The sequence below is a fragment of the Myotis yumanensis genome, unplaced genomic scaffold, assembly GCF_028538775.1.
Source record: "Myotis yumanensis isolate MYYU_CA2020_CCGP unplaced genomic scaffold, mMyoYum1.0.hap1 SCAF_1, whole genome shotgun sequence".
NCBI lineage: Eukaryota > Metazoa > Chordata > Mammalia > Chiroptera > Vespertilionidae > Myotis > Myotis yumanensis.
Genome location: NW_027223752.1, coordinates 109,820,979 through 109,838,566, shown reverse-complemented (window position 1 = coordinate 109,838,566; position 17,588 = coordinate 109,820,979).

The following is a 17,588-nucleotide window of genomic DNA, read 5'->3' as shown; positions in this document are numbered from 1 at the left end:
ATTTAAAAAAAAAAGAAAGAAAAAACTAAAGGAGTTCATCACCACCAAACTAGTATTATATGAAATGCTGAAAGGTATTCTTTAAGAAGAAGAAGAAAAAGGTAAAGATAAAAATTATGAACAACAAATACATATCTATCAACAAGTGAATCTAAAAATCAAGTGAATAAAAAATCTGATGAACAGAATAAACTGGTGAATATAATAGAATCAGGGGCATAGAAAGGGAGTGGACTGACAATTCTCGGGGGAAAGAGGTGTGGGGGGTTCGGGAAGAGACTGAACAAAAATCGTCCACCTATGGATGAGGACAGTGTGGGGGAGTAAAGACAGAGAATGGTGTGGGAAGTGGGTGAAGGGGATCTATAGGGGAAAAAAAGAGGAACAACTGTAATAATCTGAACAATAAAGATTTAAGAAAAAGAATATTATATAACAAGGAACTAATTGGAAGGCCGCTGATTATTAGAGTTGAGGTTCCTGAGCTCAGGGTTCTTCAGCTGCAACACAAACCCATAGCATGCTCAACAATCACCGTGGCTGTTCCATTTCACCCCTGTGACACTTGGGGACTGTGGCAAGGGAAACCAGTGTGAGCATGAAGCTGGTGCTTCCTGCTGTGCAAAGTCTTTTGTCTCCAACCTGGAAGTTTCATGTTTTCTACCAGCATTTATGAAAGTGTGGCAACTTGTCTGCTTGCAAGCAGTGTCAATTCTCAGACCCTTCACAGTTTACATTTGTTAAGGTAAGTTACAGCTCAATAGGTAAGTTACAATATGAAAAGAAAGTTGCTCATACAGAGGTATGAGTATCAATACTAGTTCGGCTTGGTGGTAGTGATTGGGAGAATAGAGTCTGTAGGATGAGTAGGACTTTTACTCATAGAGAAGAATAAAGATATTTCTAATAGAGGAACAGTGTACATGAAGGCAAAGAGTTATTAAGGGACCTGATTTGTCTAGAGACAGTAGAAAGTTTGGTGTAACAGAATGATTTTGTGAATACTGAAGATAATATTGGAAAGTATTAGCCCATTAAAGGAGGGTATGTTCAAAACTATAAAACATAGCTGTAAATTGCAGTTTTCTCACCTTATTTTCAAACAAATTAATTATCTCAGAAGTAAACATGTCTTTGAGCAACTTGACTATTCTGGACAAATTTCAAGTTCAAGTAGTATTATTATCCTATATAATAAAAGCCTAATATGCTAAGTGTCTTGTCATCCAGTCGGCCGTCCAACCAATCAAAGGGTAATATGCTAATGATATTCTAAGACTGCTCAACCTCTCGCTATGATGTGCACTGACCACCAGGGGGAAGACCCTGTGATCAGCAGGTTAGCTTGCTCCTGGGGTCTGGCCAATCGGGACTGAGCGAGACAGGCTGACACACCCTGGAGCCCTCCTTCAGTTACTCCCTGGCGGGTCAACCTCCTGCATCCCTCCCTGGCCCCAATCGTGCACCGGTGGGGTCCCTCAGCCTGGCCTGCATCCTCTCGAAATCTGGGACCCCTCAGGGGAAGTTGGAGAGCTGGTTTTGGCCTGATTCTGCAGGCCAGGCTGAGGGACCCCACTGGTGCACGAATTCATGCACCAGACCTCTAGTTTTTTTTTTTTTTTAAATATATTTTATTGATTTTTTTACAGAGAGGAAGGGAGAGAGATAGAGACTTAGAAACATCAATGAGAGAGAAACATGGACGAGCTGCCTCTTGCACATCTCCTACTGGGGATGTGCCCGCAACCCAGGTACATGCCCTTGACCGGAATCGAACCTGGGACCTTTCAGTCCGCAGGCCGATGCTCTATCCACTGAGCCAAACCAATTTCGGCAGCCTCTAGTTTTTTAACAAAGGAAATTGTTTGAATGTATAAGTATGTTTATTTTTTTTAAAACCTTGTAAGACATGCTAAAGAAGTTAATGGATTTGGGGATCACAAAATAATAGATTTTTGTTTGTATGTCTTTTTAAAAATTTTTATTTTATTAACTTGAGAGGGAGAGACATTGATTTGTTGTTTCACTTATTTATGCATTCATTAATTGATTCTTGTATGTGCCTGACTGGGGATTGAACCCACAACCTTAGCATATCAGGACGATGCTCTAACCAATTGAGCTACCCAGCTACGGCTGTATACCTCTTCTTAATACATATAAGTTATTGTTCATCATGTATACATACTTCTAATATATTCCAAAAATGTCTGAAAAATACCTATTCTAAAATCAAGTGCTGTAGCTTAAGTTGTTTTTCTTTTAAATATCAGTTTTCACCTTTTTATTTTATAGTATTCTTTACCAGCACAGATAGGTAAAGCCTATAAATAGAATTGTACATGTGGAATCTGGAAATAAACTTAAGATTCTTCTAGACTATTATCCTTCTGCAAGCTTGATGTAATTGTTCTACCACTAAAGGTAAAAATTGTTGTCTTAATTAATAAAAACCATTAGGCTAATAGACATAAATTTTAATTTTCCATTTTGCTTCCTTAAAATTTTTGCTTATATTTTTCAAAAGAGAATCTACATAAGATAGCATCTGAATTAGAATTGAATTATTTATTAACTGTTAAAAGTATAGAAATAATCATTTTACAGTGTTCCTTTAGAAATGTCTCAATTTCCAGGCACTATGTCTCTTACCTGAGTTTAAGTTCTCTAAATCCTTACTTTCATAGAGGGACCCGAGACTTCCTTGAAGGTTATGAAATTTGTCCAGATGAAAGATTGGAAACCCTGTGTTATGAATATGTTTCCTGCTTTCCCACTGCCCTGGAGCCCTCTTCTGTTTTTCTTCCTCCTTCTTACTACCAGGTACCCACTCACAGATATAGTCATTTCTCTTTCTCCCAATCTTTAGTAGGGTTGATTGGTTAGAAATGGCCAGGAAAAAGGGTGAAAAACTTAAATGAGAATAAACATGGATGAGAGCCCATGATGACATGGAAAGAAAACAAAGTGATATGAACAACAGGAAAGACTGTTGGGTGCTGGAACTCTTCTTAATCCTAATCCTAATCCTAATCCTAATCCTAATCCTAATCATGGTGGCTACAATTTTACTGTATGGTCATTTAAAATAAAAGTAAAGCCCTGACGGGTTTGGCTTGGTGGATAGAGTGTTGTCCTGTGGACTGAAGGGTCCCAGGTTCAATTCCGGTCAAGGGCATGTACCTTGGTTGCGGGGCATATCCCCAGTAGAGGATGTGCAGGAGGCAGCTGATCGATGTTTCTCTCTTATCAATGTTTCTGACTCTCTATCCCTCTCTCTTCCTCTCTGTAAAAAATCAATAAAATATATTTTTTAAAAATAATAAATAAATAAATAAATAAGTAAATACAGAAAACAAAGTGTAAACCAGTGCATGGGATCATGCCTCCAGTTTTTTCTATCTTCCACAACAGTTATATGGGAAAGTGATAAGGATCTAGGCCAGTGGTCGGAAAACTCATTAGTCAACAGAGCCAAATATTAACAGTACAACTATTGAAATTTCTCCTGAGAGCCAAATTTTTTAAACTTAAACTATATAGGTAGGTACATTGTTATTAACTTAATTAGGGTACTCCTAAGGCTTAGGAAGAGCCACACTCAAGGGGCCAAAGAGCCGAAAGTAGCTCGAGAGCCGCAGTTTGCCAACCACGGATCTAGGCTATGAGTGAGTAACTTATTACAAATAGGGTAGGTTAAAGACGCACCAAATTTACACATATGCTGATTTCTAAGACTACATATTGTGAATGCTTCACTTTGTTTTTTCTTCTGTGTCCCCCCCACCCCCCACTCCCCCACTAGCAAAAGACACCTTTTTGGAAGCAAGAGGTTGGTAACAATTTTTTCAGTTTGGTGTGAAACATGAAAATTTATTTTATTAAGTATTAAACCATTGTACAATTCTTACTATATTATTAGTCTTATTTGCTCTCCCACAGATATCTGAGTAAACCATTGATACCCAATTAAATCTCTTAACCTTGCATATGTAAATATGCTATTTTAGAAATTTATTTGCATAATCTTGATGTTGAGCATACTTAAAGCACTTAAGACCCATTTGGCACTTTTGGTCAACTACCTTCCTTTGCCCAGAGACTATGTTTTTTAGCCCATTTATCCTTGTTCTAAATTAGCTTCCTTCCAGACTTGTTACATTTGATTTGCTCTGCTTTCTTTGTCTCTTTCTTCTTAAATGGGATGACCTACATTACTTATTTTTATTAAGTTACAAGTTCTCCATCTCTATCATCACATTTATCCGGGTGGATCATGATTCATGTTCTAACCCCAGTGACACACATACTTTTAATATGACGTAACAGTTAAGAAAATATCTTCTCTCCTTCTTTCACTTGTCACGTATTATTTATTGCATTCCTTTACTCAGATTCACCCTCTAGTCCCAGTTCTGAGAAATCACCTTCTAAATGAACTCTCAAATGATATAAGTATTGATATTTCTTTAAAATCAGCTCTCAATACAGCCTTAATCTTATTAAATTACCTGTCTGAATGTGACTGCAAAGAACGTTAAGGATTCATAGATAATATTTTTTTATGTAAAAGAGAATACATTTTCTTTTCTTTTTTGTTGCCTAAGTCCACACTTTATTCCCATTTCCTTAGTTTTTCTCTGATGTTCTCTCCCTGACCCATTTGCCACCCAGGATTCCACATTGTTTATTCCTCAGGTCTGCTCAGGCTCCTCTGGGCTATGACAGTTTCTCAGAGGACCCTGGCTTTGATGACCTCCGCGGTTTTCAGGATGCGGCAAGGCCTGTTTAGAAAATCTCTCTCTGGGATTGCCTGCTGTTTCTCTCTGGATATCCTGGTTACTGCCTCTCTACCCTCACAGTCCAGCGCCATCAGCCTCCTGGGCTCTGGGCTCAACAAGTCACATTTTCAGCATCTGGGTTTCTGCTCAGAAAGTTACAGTTCTATTCCTGACCTGAAGTGACAGCCACAGTGAAAAAAGAAAAGGACAGTGTCCTGAGAGAACACATATGTGGAGCGCTTCCAAGGAGCACGCACCCGCGTGGCTGCATGCCCGCTGTGCCCACCTTCTCACTAGGCTGACCTCTGTGGAGGAGATGCTGTGGGAAACAGGCCACAGCCAAGCAGGTGAGCGGGAAAAGGATTTCTTAGGATAGGGGATGTGGGGGGAGGGAGGACGGAGGAGACAGCCTGCTCAGCCTTGGCACTGGGGGCGGCTCCGGCCAGCCCTGCTCACACTTCGTGCTGGGTCCACCTTGGCACTCCGAGTGGAACTGTTCTAAGCGTGTGCCCACTGTCCCCTGGAGCACACTGCGTCGCCTCGCGGGCCGGGGGTGCTCTGCGTGGGGCGGACCGACAGCCGTGGTGCAGAGGCCTGCTGGCTGCGCCAGCTGTCTTGGCACTGGCTTCCTCTCAGCCTCTGCTTCATGGCCCTCAAAAGCAGCTGTTCGCTTGGCTGAAACTCTATAATTAGTACGCTGCAAGGGATTTTAACCAGACGTTTCCATGGCAATCTGGCGTCTTGATGGCTTGTCTTCTTCTGGGCAAGGCTTGCCAGGATGTTCGGATGCTCGGGAAAACATGAATGACTTGCTCGTCATCCCTGCACTGACAAGACAGACAGAAGGCCTCCCCAGTTCCATCTGCGAGGGCACAGTGCAGGGGTCACCTTCACTGCCCACCCACTGTGAGCAGCTGACCCTGATGGAAGCTGCACATCTCACTTCCCCACGGAGCTCCTCAAAAATGGGTGTCATGTCCAGGCTGGTGATCTGGATGTCGCTGGGCCCGTGGGATTTGAATAAGTGAGCGCTGATCTTGGTGGGCGCTTTCCAGAGCAGCGTCACAGTCTAGCTCTGAGGACTAGGTGTTCCAACTCAGTCCCCAGAGAGAGGCAGGAGCAAGGCAGGAAAAGCAGGAAGGAAAAGGAGGAGGATCTGGGCCTGGGAAGGAACCAAGGGTGCAGCCCAGGGCAGAAAAAGGGTGTGGGAAGAAGGGGAGAAGTGGAAGAGGAGGGAGAGGAAGGGGGAAGGGCAAAGAAATGCGAAGAGGAGAGGAAAAGAGGGGATGGGGAAGGGGAGGAAGGAGCAGAGGTCTGGAAGGGAATGAAGGCCATTTTCTTTTCTTTTTAAATAGTTTTGAACCAGAATTTTCTAGGAGAGCAAAAGACTGTTCATTTGGTTCCACCTTCCCATACAGAAAATCTTAGGGGCTCCTTGCTTTTCTGATTAGAGACCTTGTACTTTTCTTTTTCTTTAAGTGTACAGTTGGGTGATTAAAAAAAAAAATTACTATTTTTTAGAATAGCTTTAGAATTTACACAGAAATTGAACAGTTAATAAGGAGTTCCAATATACCTTCTTTCACTGCACCCCCCTGTTTTCCATATTAACATCTTACATTAATATGGAAATTTGTTAAAATTAATGAATCTATTTTGATATTGTTAATTAAAATCTAAAGGTTCAGGACAGAACCTGGGCTTGTGTAGCCCGCCCCCATCCAAGGAACAGCAGCCTCCTGTTCACCACACCCTCTGTCTGAGGAACAGCAGCTGTACATGAAGCCTCCCCCCACCAGCCAGAGGAGCCACCACAGCAGTGAACAGCACCCACCACAGGAGCTGCTCCCAACTGAGGAGCAGCTGCTACCACAACTGCCCGAGGAGCAATCGCAGCCCGAGGAGCCACTGCCATCCAGGGAGCAGCCACTGAATGACTCAACATCTAGATATGTTGGTGAGATCAAACATGGGTAGACAAAGAAACCCCCTAAAGGAAAGAAAAGGAGGACTCACCAGAAAAGCAGCTAAGTGAAACCGAGGCATGCAGCATGACAGAAAAAGAATTCAGATTAAGGGTCCTAGAATGCATAAACCGGATGGAGGAAAAAATCAACAACTTATGCAAGAAGCAAGAAGAAACAGATGAAAAAATCAATAAATTATGTAAGAACCAAGAAGAAATGAAGAGCGATATAGCTGCAATAAAAAACACCACTGAAAGCATCAACAGTAGACTAGGAGAAGTAGAGGACCGAATTAGCGAATTAGAAGACAGGGAAACAAAACACACCAAACTGAACAGCAATTGGAGAAAAAAATTAAAAGACAGGAGGAGAGCCTAAGGGAGCTATGGGACAACATGAAATGAAACAACATACGAATAATAGGGGTGCCAGAACAACAGAAAGAGGAACAAGACTTAGAAAACCTATTTGAAGAAATAATATCAGAAAACTTCCCTGAGGTGGGGAAGAAAAAAGTCACACAAGCACAGAGAGTCCCAAACAAGGTGAACCCAAAAAGACCCACACCAAGACACATCATAATTACCATGGCAAATGTTCAGGACAAAGAGAGAATCTTAAAGGCTGCAAGAGAGAGACAGAAAGTTACATACAAGGGATCTCCCATTAGATTATCAAATGATTTCTCAACAGAAACACACCAGGCCAGAAAAGAATGGACGGAAATTTACAAAGTGATGCAAAGCAAAGGACTGAATCCAAGAATACTCTACCCAGCAAGGCTATCATTCAAATTTGAAGGGGAAATAAGAAGCTTCACAGACAAAAAAAGGCTAAGGGAGTTTATCACCACCAAGCCATCAATGCAAGAAATGCTAAAGGGACTGGTGTAAAAAGAAGAAATAAAAAGCTCAGAAAGAAAACAGCCACACACAAAAAAAGAAATGGCTACAAACAAGTACCTTTCAATAATAACTTTAAACGTAAACGGACTAAATGCTCCAACCAAAAGACATCGAGTGGCTGAATGGATAAAAAAAAAACATGACCCATATATTTGCTGTCTACAAGAGACCCACCTCATTAGAAGGGACTCACACAGACTGAAAGTGAAGGGATGGAAAAATATCTTTCAGGCAAATGGAAATGAAAAAAAAGCTGGGGTAGCAATACTTATATTGGACAAAATAGACCTCAAAGCGAAGGCCATAACAAGAGATAAGGGAGGCCACTTCATAATACTAAAGGGATCAATACAACAAGAGGATATAACCCTGATAAACATATATGCACCCAATGCAGGAGCATCCAAATACATAAGAAAACTCCTGGAAGATATCAAGGGAGAGATCGACAACAATACAATCATAGTAGCGGACTTTAATACACCACTGACATCACTGGATAAATCCTCTAGATCAAAAATCGGCAAAGAAACAGCAATCCTAAATGACTCACTAGATCAGAAGGACTTAATTGACATCTTCAAAACACTTCACCCCAAAGCCACAAAATATACGTTCTTCTCAAGTGCTCATGGGACATCTTCAAAAATAGACCACGTATTGGGTCACAAACAAAGTCTCCCCAAATTCAAGAAGATTGAAATCATACCAAGCATCTTCTCAGACCACAAGGGCATAATATTAGAAATAAACTACAATAAAAACAACTCAAAATACTAAAAAAATAAAATAAAATAAAATAAAATAAAATAAAATAAAATAAAAGACAGAACCTGGCTGGAGATCCTGGATAGAACCAGGTCAGAGAACCCAACCATGCTGGTCAACTGAAAAAATAAATAAATAAATAAATAAATAAATAAATAAATAAATAAAATAAAATGAAATCTAAAGGTTCAGATTTCCTTGTGTTTTGTTTTGTTTTGTTTTACCTAATGTCCTTTTTCTGTTCTAGGATCTTATCCAGTATATCACATTACATTCACTACTCATGTCTCCTCTTGTGACCATTTCTCAGACATGTTTTTATAACCTTGACTAGAGGCTGGGTGCATGAATTCATGCATGTGTGGGGTTCAGCTGGCTGGGCTGGGCGGGGTGGGGAGGGGGAGACATGGGAGGTTGGTGGGCCGGCCCCAGCCCGTGGTCGAACTCCGGTCAAACTCCTGGTCGAAGGGACAATTTGCATATTACCGTTTTATTATATAGGATAGTTTGAGAAGTACTGGTCAGGTATTTTGTAGAATGCCCCTCTATTGGAATTTGTATGATGTTTTTCTCATTATTAGATTAGAATATATGGGTTTGAAGTACGAAGATCACAGAGGTAAAGTGCCATTCTCATCGCATCACATCAAGGGACCTGATTATCAACAATGAGTTATCATTGTTAATGCTGATCATAATCATCTAGCTGAGGTAGTATTTGTCAGGTTTAGGCACGGTAAAGTTACCCTTTTATTTATTTATTTATTATTAATTTTTTAAATAATTCTTTATTGTTTTTTTTTTTTTTTTGGTTGATCGAGCCTGGCATGGTTTATTTATTTATTTATTTTTTTAATTAAATCTTTATTGTTCAGATTATTACATTAGTTACTCTTTTTTCCCACCATAACTCCCCTCCACCCAGTTCCAACCCCACCCTCTGCCCTCACTCCCCACCCACTGTCCTCATCCATAGGTGCACGATTGTTGTCTAATCTCTTCACTCACCCCCACACCCCTTTCTCCCCCCCCCCCAAGAATAGTCAGTCCATTCCCTTTCTATGTCCCTGATTCTATTACAATCACCAGTTCATCAGATTATTTATTCACTTGATTTTTAGATTCACTTGTTGATAGATGTGTATTTGTTGTTCATAATTTGTATCTTTACCTTTTTCTTCTTCTTCCTCTTCTTACAGGATACCTTTCATATAATACTGGTTTGGTGGTGATGAACTCCTTTAGCTTTTTCTTATCTGTGAAGCTCTTTATCTGGCCTTCACTTCTGAATGATAGCTTTGCTGGATAAAGTAGTCTTGGTTGTAGGTTCTTGGTATTCATCACTTTGAATATTTCTTGCCATTCCCTTCTGGCCTGCAAAGTTTCTGTTGAGAAATCAGCTGACAGTCGTATGGGTACTCCCTTGTAGGTAACTGATTTTCTTTCTCTTGCTGCTTTTAGGATTCTCTCTTTGTCTTTTGCTCTTGGCATTTTAATGATGATGTGTCTTGGTGTGGTCCTCTTTGGATTCCTTTTGTTTGGGGTTCTCTGCGCTTCCTGGACTTGGAAGTCTATTCCTTTCACCAGGTAGGGGAAGTTTTCTGTCATTATTTCTTCAAATAGGTTTTCAATATCTTGCTCTCTCTCATCTTCTGGCACCCCTATAATTCGGATGTTGGTACGCTTGAAGCTGTCCCAGAGGCTCCTTACACTATCTTCATATTTTCGGATTCTTTTTTCATTTTGCTTTTCCGGTTGGGTGTTTTTTGCTTCTTCGTATTTCAAATCTTTGACTTGATCCTTGCGACCCTCTGGTCTGCTGTTGGGAGTCTGTATAATATTCTTTATTTCAGTCAGTGTATGCTTAATTTCTAGTTGGTCCTTTATCACAACATCGAGGGTCTCATTAGATTTCTTGAGGATCTCACTACATTTATCGGCGGTCTTACCAGTCTTTTCGAGGGCTTCTAAACAGTTCTTTAAAGACCTTAAAAGTGTGGTTTTGAACTCTATATCCAACAGTTTGCTTTCCTCCAATTCTGTCGTTTGTGTCCTGTTTCTTTGTCTCGGCATTTTTTTATGCTTCGCTGTGTCGATAGAGTGCCTTTCTGTGCTAAGTGTCCCAATTACCTAAGGTAGACACTCTTGGTGCACCCCCTTGTGGGCTTTGTGCACAGTCTTGTTGTGGTTAAGCCTTGATTGTTGTAGTTATCACTGTGAGGAATTGACCTCCAGGTCAATTGGCTGTGAGAATCAGCTGTGTCTGCGGTGGGAGAACTTCTGTGTTGGAGACACCCCTCTGGGGCTAGACTTGCTTCGATGGGGCTTTGGTGCTCACTGAGTCTGCCTCCTGAGTGTGTCTTTTATGGTTCCACGGAGCTTAAAGCTGGATGGTCCCACTCTGACCTCTGGGCTTCCTGGCTCCTGGATCTCTAGGGAGGTGCTAATCTAGCCTTTGCCTGAGGCTATCCAGCAAAAGCCTCCCTGCAGGGCTTGGGCGGGGCGGGTCCCACGGGATCAACAGGGCGGGGTTAGCAATTATGGCTGCTCTCAGTCTTGCCCTCAGAGGCTCTGCTTCTCAGTGTCCCAGTAGTCGCTGCAAGCCCCACGGAGAGAAAGCTGCCCTAGGGTTCTGAGCGATGCCAGACAGTCCCGCTTCTCCCATATGAGTCTGGGTCCTTAGAGACTCGCCCGGAACTGGAGCTCAGAGCCTGAGACTCCCTCCCGATTGAAAACAACCGCGCCCTCAGCCTCCAGCCCGCTCCACATGCACTCCGAACCTTAGTATTTTACTTCAGCACTGTGCCTCCTCTGAGCCTCGGTATGCTTTTCTCTTTCCTCCTAGTTGTAGAACATCCACTCAGCCATCTTTCCTGTGGTTCTGGATGATGTCCGTTCCGTCTTTTAGTTGTATTTTTGAAGTGGTTGTTCCAGGCAGCAAACTCCCGTGTTTACCTATGCCGCCATCTTGGTTTCTCAATAATTCTTTATTGTTGAAAGTATTACATATTTCCCCTTTTTACCCCCATTGACCCCCTCCAGTTCACCCCTGTTCCCTGCCCCAGGCCCTCACCGCTCCATTGTCTGTGGGCCATTCATATATGCATGCAAGATTCTTGGTTGATTACTTCCCACCCACCCATCCTCTCCCACCTTCTTTATGAGATTCCACACTCTGTTCCATGCTTCCATGTCTCTGGATCCACTCCATTCATCAGTTTATTTTGTTAATTAGATTCCACATATGAGTGAGATCATGTGATACTTGTCTTTCTCTGACTGACTTCTTTCACTTAACATGATTCTCTCCATGTCCCTCCATGCTGTCTCAAAGGATAAGAGGTCCTTCTTTTTTACTGCTGCATAGTATTCCATGGTATAAATGTGCCACAGCTTTTTTACCCACTCATCTACTCATGGGCACTTGGGCTATCTCCAGATCTTAGCTATTGTAAATTGTGCTGCTATGAACATAGGGGTGCATTTATTCTTTCTGATTGGTGTTTTGGTTTTCTTAGGATATATTCCTAGAAGTGGGATCACTGGGTCAAATGGCAGTTCCATATTTAATTTTTTGAGGAAACTCCATACTATTTTCCATAATGGCTGCACCAGTCTGCCTTGCCATCAGCAGTGTACTAGGCTTCCCTTTATTCCACATCCTCTCCAACACTTGCCGTTTGTTGATTTGTTGATGGTAGCCATTCTGCCAGGTTTGAGGTGATACCTCATTGTCATTTTAATTTGCATCTCCCTGATGATCAGTGACTGAGCATTTTTTCATATGTCTCTTGGCCATCTATATGTCCTCTTGGAGAAGTGTCTATTTAGGTCTGTTGCCCATTTGTTAATTGGATTGTTTGTCTTCCTTTTGTTAAATTGTATGAGTTCCTTATATATTTTAGATATTAACCCTTCATCAGATGTATCATTGCCAAATATGTTCTCCTATATATTGGGTTCCCTTTTTGTTTTGTTGATGGTTTCTTTTGACGTGCAGAAGCATTTTGTTTTTATGAAGTTTTATTTGTTTATTTTCTCCTTAGTTTCCTTTGCCTTAGGAGATGTATCCATAAACATATTGCTACAAGAGATGTCTAAGATTTTGCTGCCTATGGTTTCTTCTAGGATTTTTATGGTTCCAAGACTTACATTTAAGTCTTTTACCCATTTTTTAGTGTATTCTTGTGTATGGTGTAAGTTGGTGGTCTAGTTTCATTTTTTTGCATGTATCTGTCTAAATTTCTCAACACCATTTATTGAAGAGATTATTTTGACTCCATTGTCAAATATTAATTGAGTGTAATGACTTGGGTCAATTTCTGGGATCTCTTTTCTGTTCCTTTGATCTGTATGCCTGTTCTTGTGCTAGTACTAGGCTGTTTTGATTACAGTGGCTTTGTAGTATAACTTGAAATCTGGTATTATGATTCCTCCAACTTTGTTTTTCTTTTTCAAGATTGTTACAGCTATTTGGGGTCTTTTTTGAGTCCATATAAATTTTGGTGTATTTTTTCTAGATCTGTGAAATATGTTGTTGGTATTTTAATAGGAATTGCACTGAATCTGTAGATTGCCTTGGGTAGTATGGACATTTTAATGATTTGGATTCAACCAATCCATGAGCATGGCATATTTTTCTACTTGTTTATGTCTTTTTTCAACATCCTGTAGTTTTCCAAATACAGGTCTTTTGCCTCCTTGGTTAAGTTTATTCCTAAGTATCTTAAATTTTTTGTAGCAACGGTAAATGGGATTGTTTAGTTTCTCTTTCTGAGAATTCATTATTGATTATAAAAAAGTCACTGATTTTTGGGTGTTGATTTTGTATCCTGCTACATTGCTAAATTTATTTATTAAATCTAGTAGTTTTTTGGTGGTCTTTAGGGTTTTCTATGTACCATATCATGTCACCTGTGATAAGTGAAAGTTTTACTTCCTCCTTTCCAATTTAGATGCCGTTTATTTCTTCTTCTTGTCTGATCGCTGTGGCTAGGACTTCCAGTACTATGTTTAATAAGAGTGGTGAAAGTCAACATCCCTGTCTTGTTCCTGTTCTTAGGGTAAATGTTTGTAGTGTTTGCCGGTTGTATATGATGTTCACTGTGGGTTTGTCATATATGGCCTTTATTATATTGAGTTATTGTAAAGTTACCCTTTTAAAATTCCCTTTTGCCCTGGCCACATAGCTCAGTTTATTAGAACATCGTCCCAGTATGCCCACATTTTGGGTTTGACCTCGCATCGGGGCACCTACAAGAAGCAACCAATGAATGCATAAATAAGTGGAACAGCAAGTCAATGTCCCTCCCTCTCTCTCTCGCTCTCTCTCTCTGTCTGTCTCTCTCCTCTCCCAAATCAATAAAACAAAATTCCCACCCTGTCCAGTGTGGCTCAGTTGGTTGGGCATCATTCCATGCACCAAAAGGTTGCTTGTTAAGGTCACATGCCAGGGTTGCAGGCTCAATCCTCAGTGTGGAACGTACAGGAGGCAGCCAATCAATGTTATACTGCCACATTGATGTCTCTCTCTCTCTCTCTCTCTCTCTCTCTCTCTCTCCCCCCTCTCCCTTGCTCTCTTTCTAAAAATCAATAAACTATTTTTTAAAAATTCCCTCTTCATATTATATTCTTTGGAAGGAAGTCACTCTTCCTGGTCTGCACTTGAGGGAAGAGTTATGCCAGCCTCCTCCTTTGGGGTGAAGTATCTACATAATTTATTTGGAATTCTCCTGCATATGACTGTTCTCCCCCATTTATTAGTTTATTCAATCATCTATATTAGTGTGTGTCCATGAATATTTATTTTATTTTTTGGGTTATAATCCTCAACTACATTATTTTCTTGCTCAAATTTTCTAGCGTTGGCCATTGGGAGTTCTTTCAGTTGATTCCTGTGCCCTTTGATAGAACTCCTATCAATGTAGATGTTTTTATTTTTGAACATTTCCTTACTTTCTTACATTGCAACATGCTCCAGGTTCATCATGTGTATTCCTGCTGCAGTCCTACAGTCAGTTATTCTTCCGAAGAGGAGCCTTTCATTTTTATAAGCATGAAACTGCCACCTCAAAGATGAAAACTGTTCTTCAATCTCTCTCTCTCTTTTTTTAGTTCACTAGAAACAAAAGGTTGAACAATGTTTATTAAATGGAATAACCAGGAAATGCAAAGTCCCAGTAAAGATTTAAGAAATGATGATTCTGGAGAGAGAAACCAAGATGGCGGCATAGGTAAACACCTGAAATTGCTGCCTTGCCCAACCACTTCAAACATACAACTAAAAGACAAAACAGACATCATTCAGAATCACAGGAGGGCTGGCTGAGTGGAAATTCTACAACTAGAAGGAAAGAGAAAAGCACACTGAGACTCAGAGGAGGTGCGGAAGTAAAGTGCAGAGGTATGGAGGTGCATGCAGAAAGGGCTGGAAACTGAGGAAGCGGTTGTCTTTTTCAATCGGGAGGAAGACACAAGCTCCCGACAGCTCTGAACTCCAGTTCTGGGCGAGTCTCTGGGGACCCAGACTCATATGGGGAGAAACTGGACTGTCTGGCATTGGTTGGAACTCAAGGGCAGCTTTCTCTCAGAGGTGCTTGCAGCAATTACCGAGGGACACTGAGACCCGGGGCCTCTTAGGGCAGAGCTGAGGAGCAGCTATAGCTGTTTGCTCCGCCCTGTTGATTCCCTGAGACCCCACCCCACCCAAGCTGTGCCCAGAGGCTTTTGCATATGAATGACCTGGCCCTTTGCAATCTAAAATTACCTAACAGACTGCAGCTGGGTCAGAGAGACCCAGAACATCCAAAAGAAGGCCCAAGGCCCCACAGCAGCTTGCATTCTTCACAGCTGGGCCTCATCTGGGCATCTCCAAATCCCAACCAAAGAAGAGGAATCTGCATATCTCTCCATAGCTCCTGCTGGGTAGCCTCAGGCAGAGGCTAAATTAGCACCTCCTTAGAGATCCAAGAGCCAGTGTACCCAGTGGTCAAAGTGGGGCCATCCAGATTACAACTCCTCAGAGCCATAAGAGACACACTCAGGGGGCAGACTCAGTGAGCACCAAAGCCCCACTGAAGCAAGTCTTGCCCCAGAAGGGTGTCTTCAGCACAGAAGTTCTCCCACCGTAGACACAGCTGATTCTCACAGCCAATTGGCCTGGAGATCAATTCCTACCAGTGATACCAACTACAATCAAGGCTTAACTACAGCAAGACTGTGCACAAAGCCCACAAAGGGGTGCATCAAGAGTGTCCACCTCAGGTAATTGGGGAGGCTGAGCCACTGGGCCCTATAGGACACCTAGAACACAAAGCCACTCTATCAACATAGGGAAGCATAAAAAATTTGGAGACAAAGAAACAGGTCACAAATGACAGAAATGGAGAAAAGCAAACTACAGGATATAGAGTTCAAAACCACAGTTATAAGATTTTTCAAGAATTTTCTAGAAACTGCCAATAAATTTAGTGGGACCCTCAATAAGTCTAGTGAGACCCTCGAGGATATGACAAAGGACCAACTAGAAATTAAGCATACACTGACTGAAATAAAGAGTATTATACAGAGATCCAACAGCAGACTAGAGGATCGCAAGAATCAAGTCAAAGATTTGAAATATGAAGAAGCAAAAAACATCCAATGGGAAAAGCAAAAAGAAAAAAGAATCCAAAAATATGAAGATAGTGTAAGGAGCCTCTGGGACAACTTCAAGCGAACCAACATCTGAATTATGGGGGATACCAGAAGAAGAGAGAGAGCAAGATATTGAAAACCTATTTGAAGAAATAATGACAGAAAACTTCCCCTACCTGGTGAAAGAAATAGACTTACAAGTCCAGGAAGTGCAGAGAACCCCAAACAAGAGGAATCCAAAGAGGACCACACCAAGACACATCATAATTAAAATGCCAAGAGCAAAAGAAAAAGAGAGAATCTTAAAAGCAGCAAGAGAAAAACAGTTAGTTACCTACAAGGGAGTACCCATACGACTGTCAGCTGATTTCTCCACAGAAAGTATGCATGCCAGAAGGGAGTGGCAAGAAATATTCAAAGTGATGAATAGCAAGAACCTACAACCAAGATTACTTTACCCAGCAAAGCTATCATTTGAATTGAAGGTCAGAGAAAGAGCTTCACAGATAAGAAAGAGCTAAAGGAGTTCATCACCACCAAACCAGTATTATATGAAATGCTGAAAGGTATTCTTTAAGAAGAGGAAGAAGAAAAAGGTAAAGATAAAAATTATGAACAACAAATACATATCTATCAACAAGTGAATCTAAAAATCAAGTGAATAAAAAAAATCTGATGAACAGAATAAACTGGTGAATATAATAGAATCAGGGGCATAGAAAGGGAGTGGACTGACAATTCTCAGGGGGAAAGGGGTGTAGGGGGTGCGGGAAGAGACTGAACAAAAATCGTCCACCTATGGATGAGGACAGTGTGTGTGTGTGGGGGGGGCGGGTAAGGGCAGAGTGTGGGGTGGGAACCGGGTGGAGGGGAGCTATGGCAGTGGACGGGAGGGAAGAGGAACTGTAATAATCTGAACAATAAAGATTTAACTTTAAAAAAAAGAAATCAATGGAATAATAACCAGGATGTCAATAAAGAAAATAAAAAAGCAAAAAAAAAAAAAAAAAGAAATGATGATTCTGATTTACTGTATAGAATATAAAAATGTGATAAATTTTTAAAATCATAAGTGTTCCAGAAAAAGTAGGGCTCTTTGGGTTTCATGTCTATAAAGAACGTGTATGAGGACATAAAATTATTCTGCTTGGGCTCCTCAAATAGTAGGTTCAGGTAGATTATAAAATGAACTTGGAAAATTTTGAAAGAGAAAACTATATACACTCACAAGTAGAAAATGAATAGAAATGGACATACTTTGCTTACTGATTTATGTAATGGTGTTTAGAGATATTCTACCTAAAATAGTTTTCATTAATTTTCCTTCTTAAACATTAATATATAAATTATTTGCCTAAGAGTTATTTAATTGTGCTGATAAAGATCAACTGGCTAAAAAATAGCATATCTATTTTAAAAACAGTATATCTATAATAGGATCTAACTTGTATATTTAATCATATTCATAGTAAACTAGGGGGCCAGTGCACGAATTTGTGCACCTTGAAAGGAACTGTGGGCAGCGAGGCTGC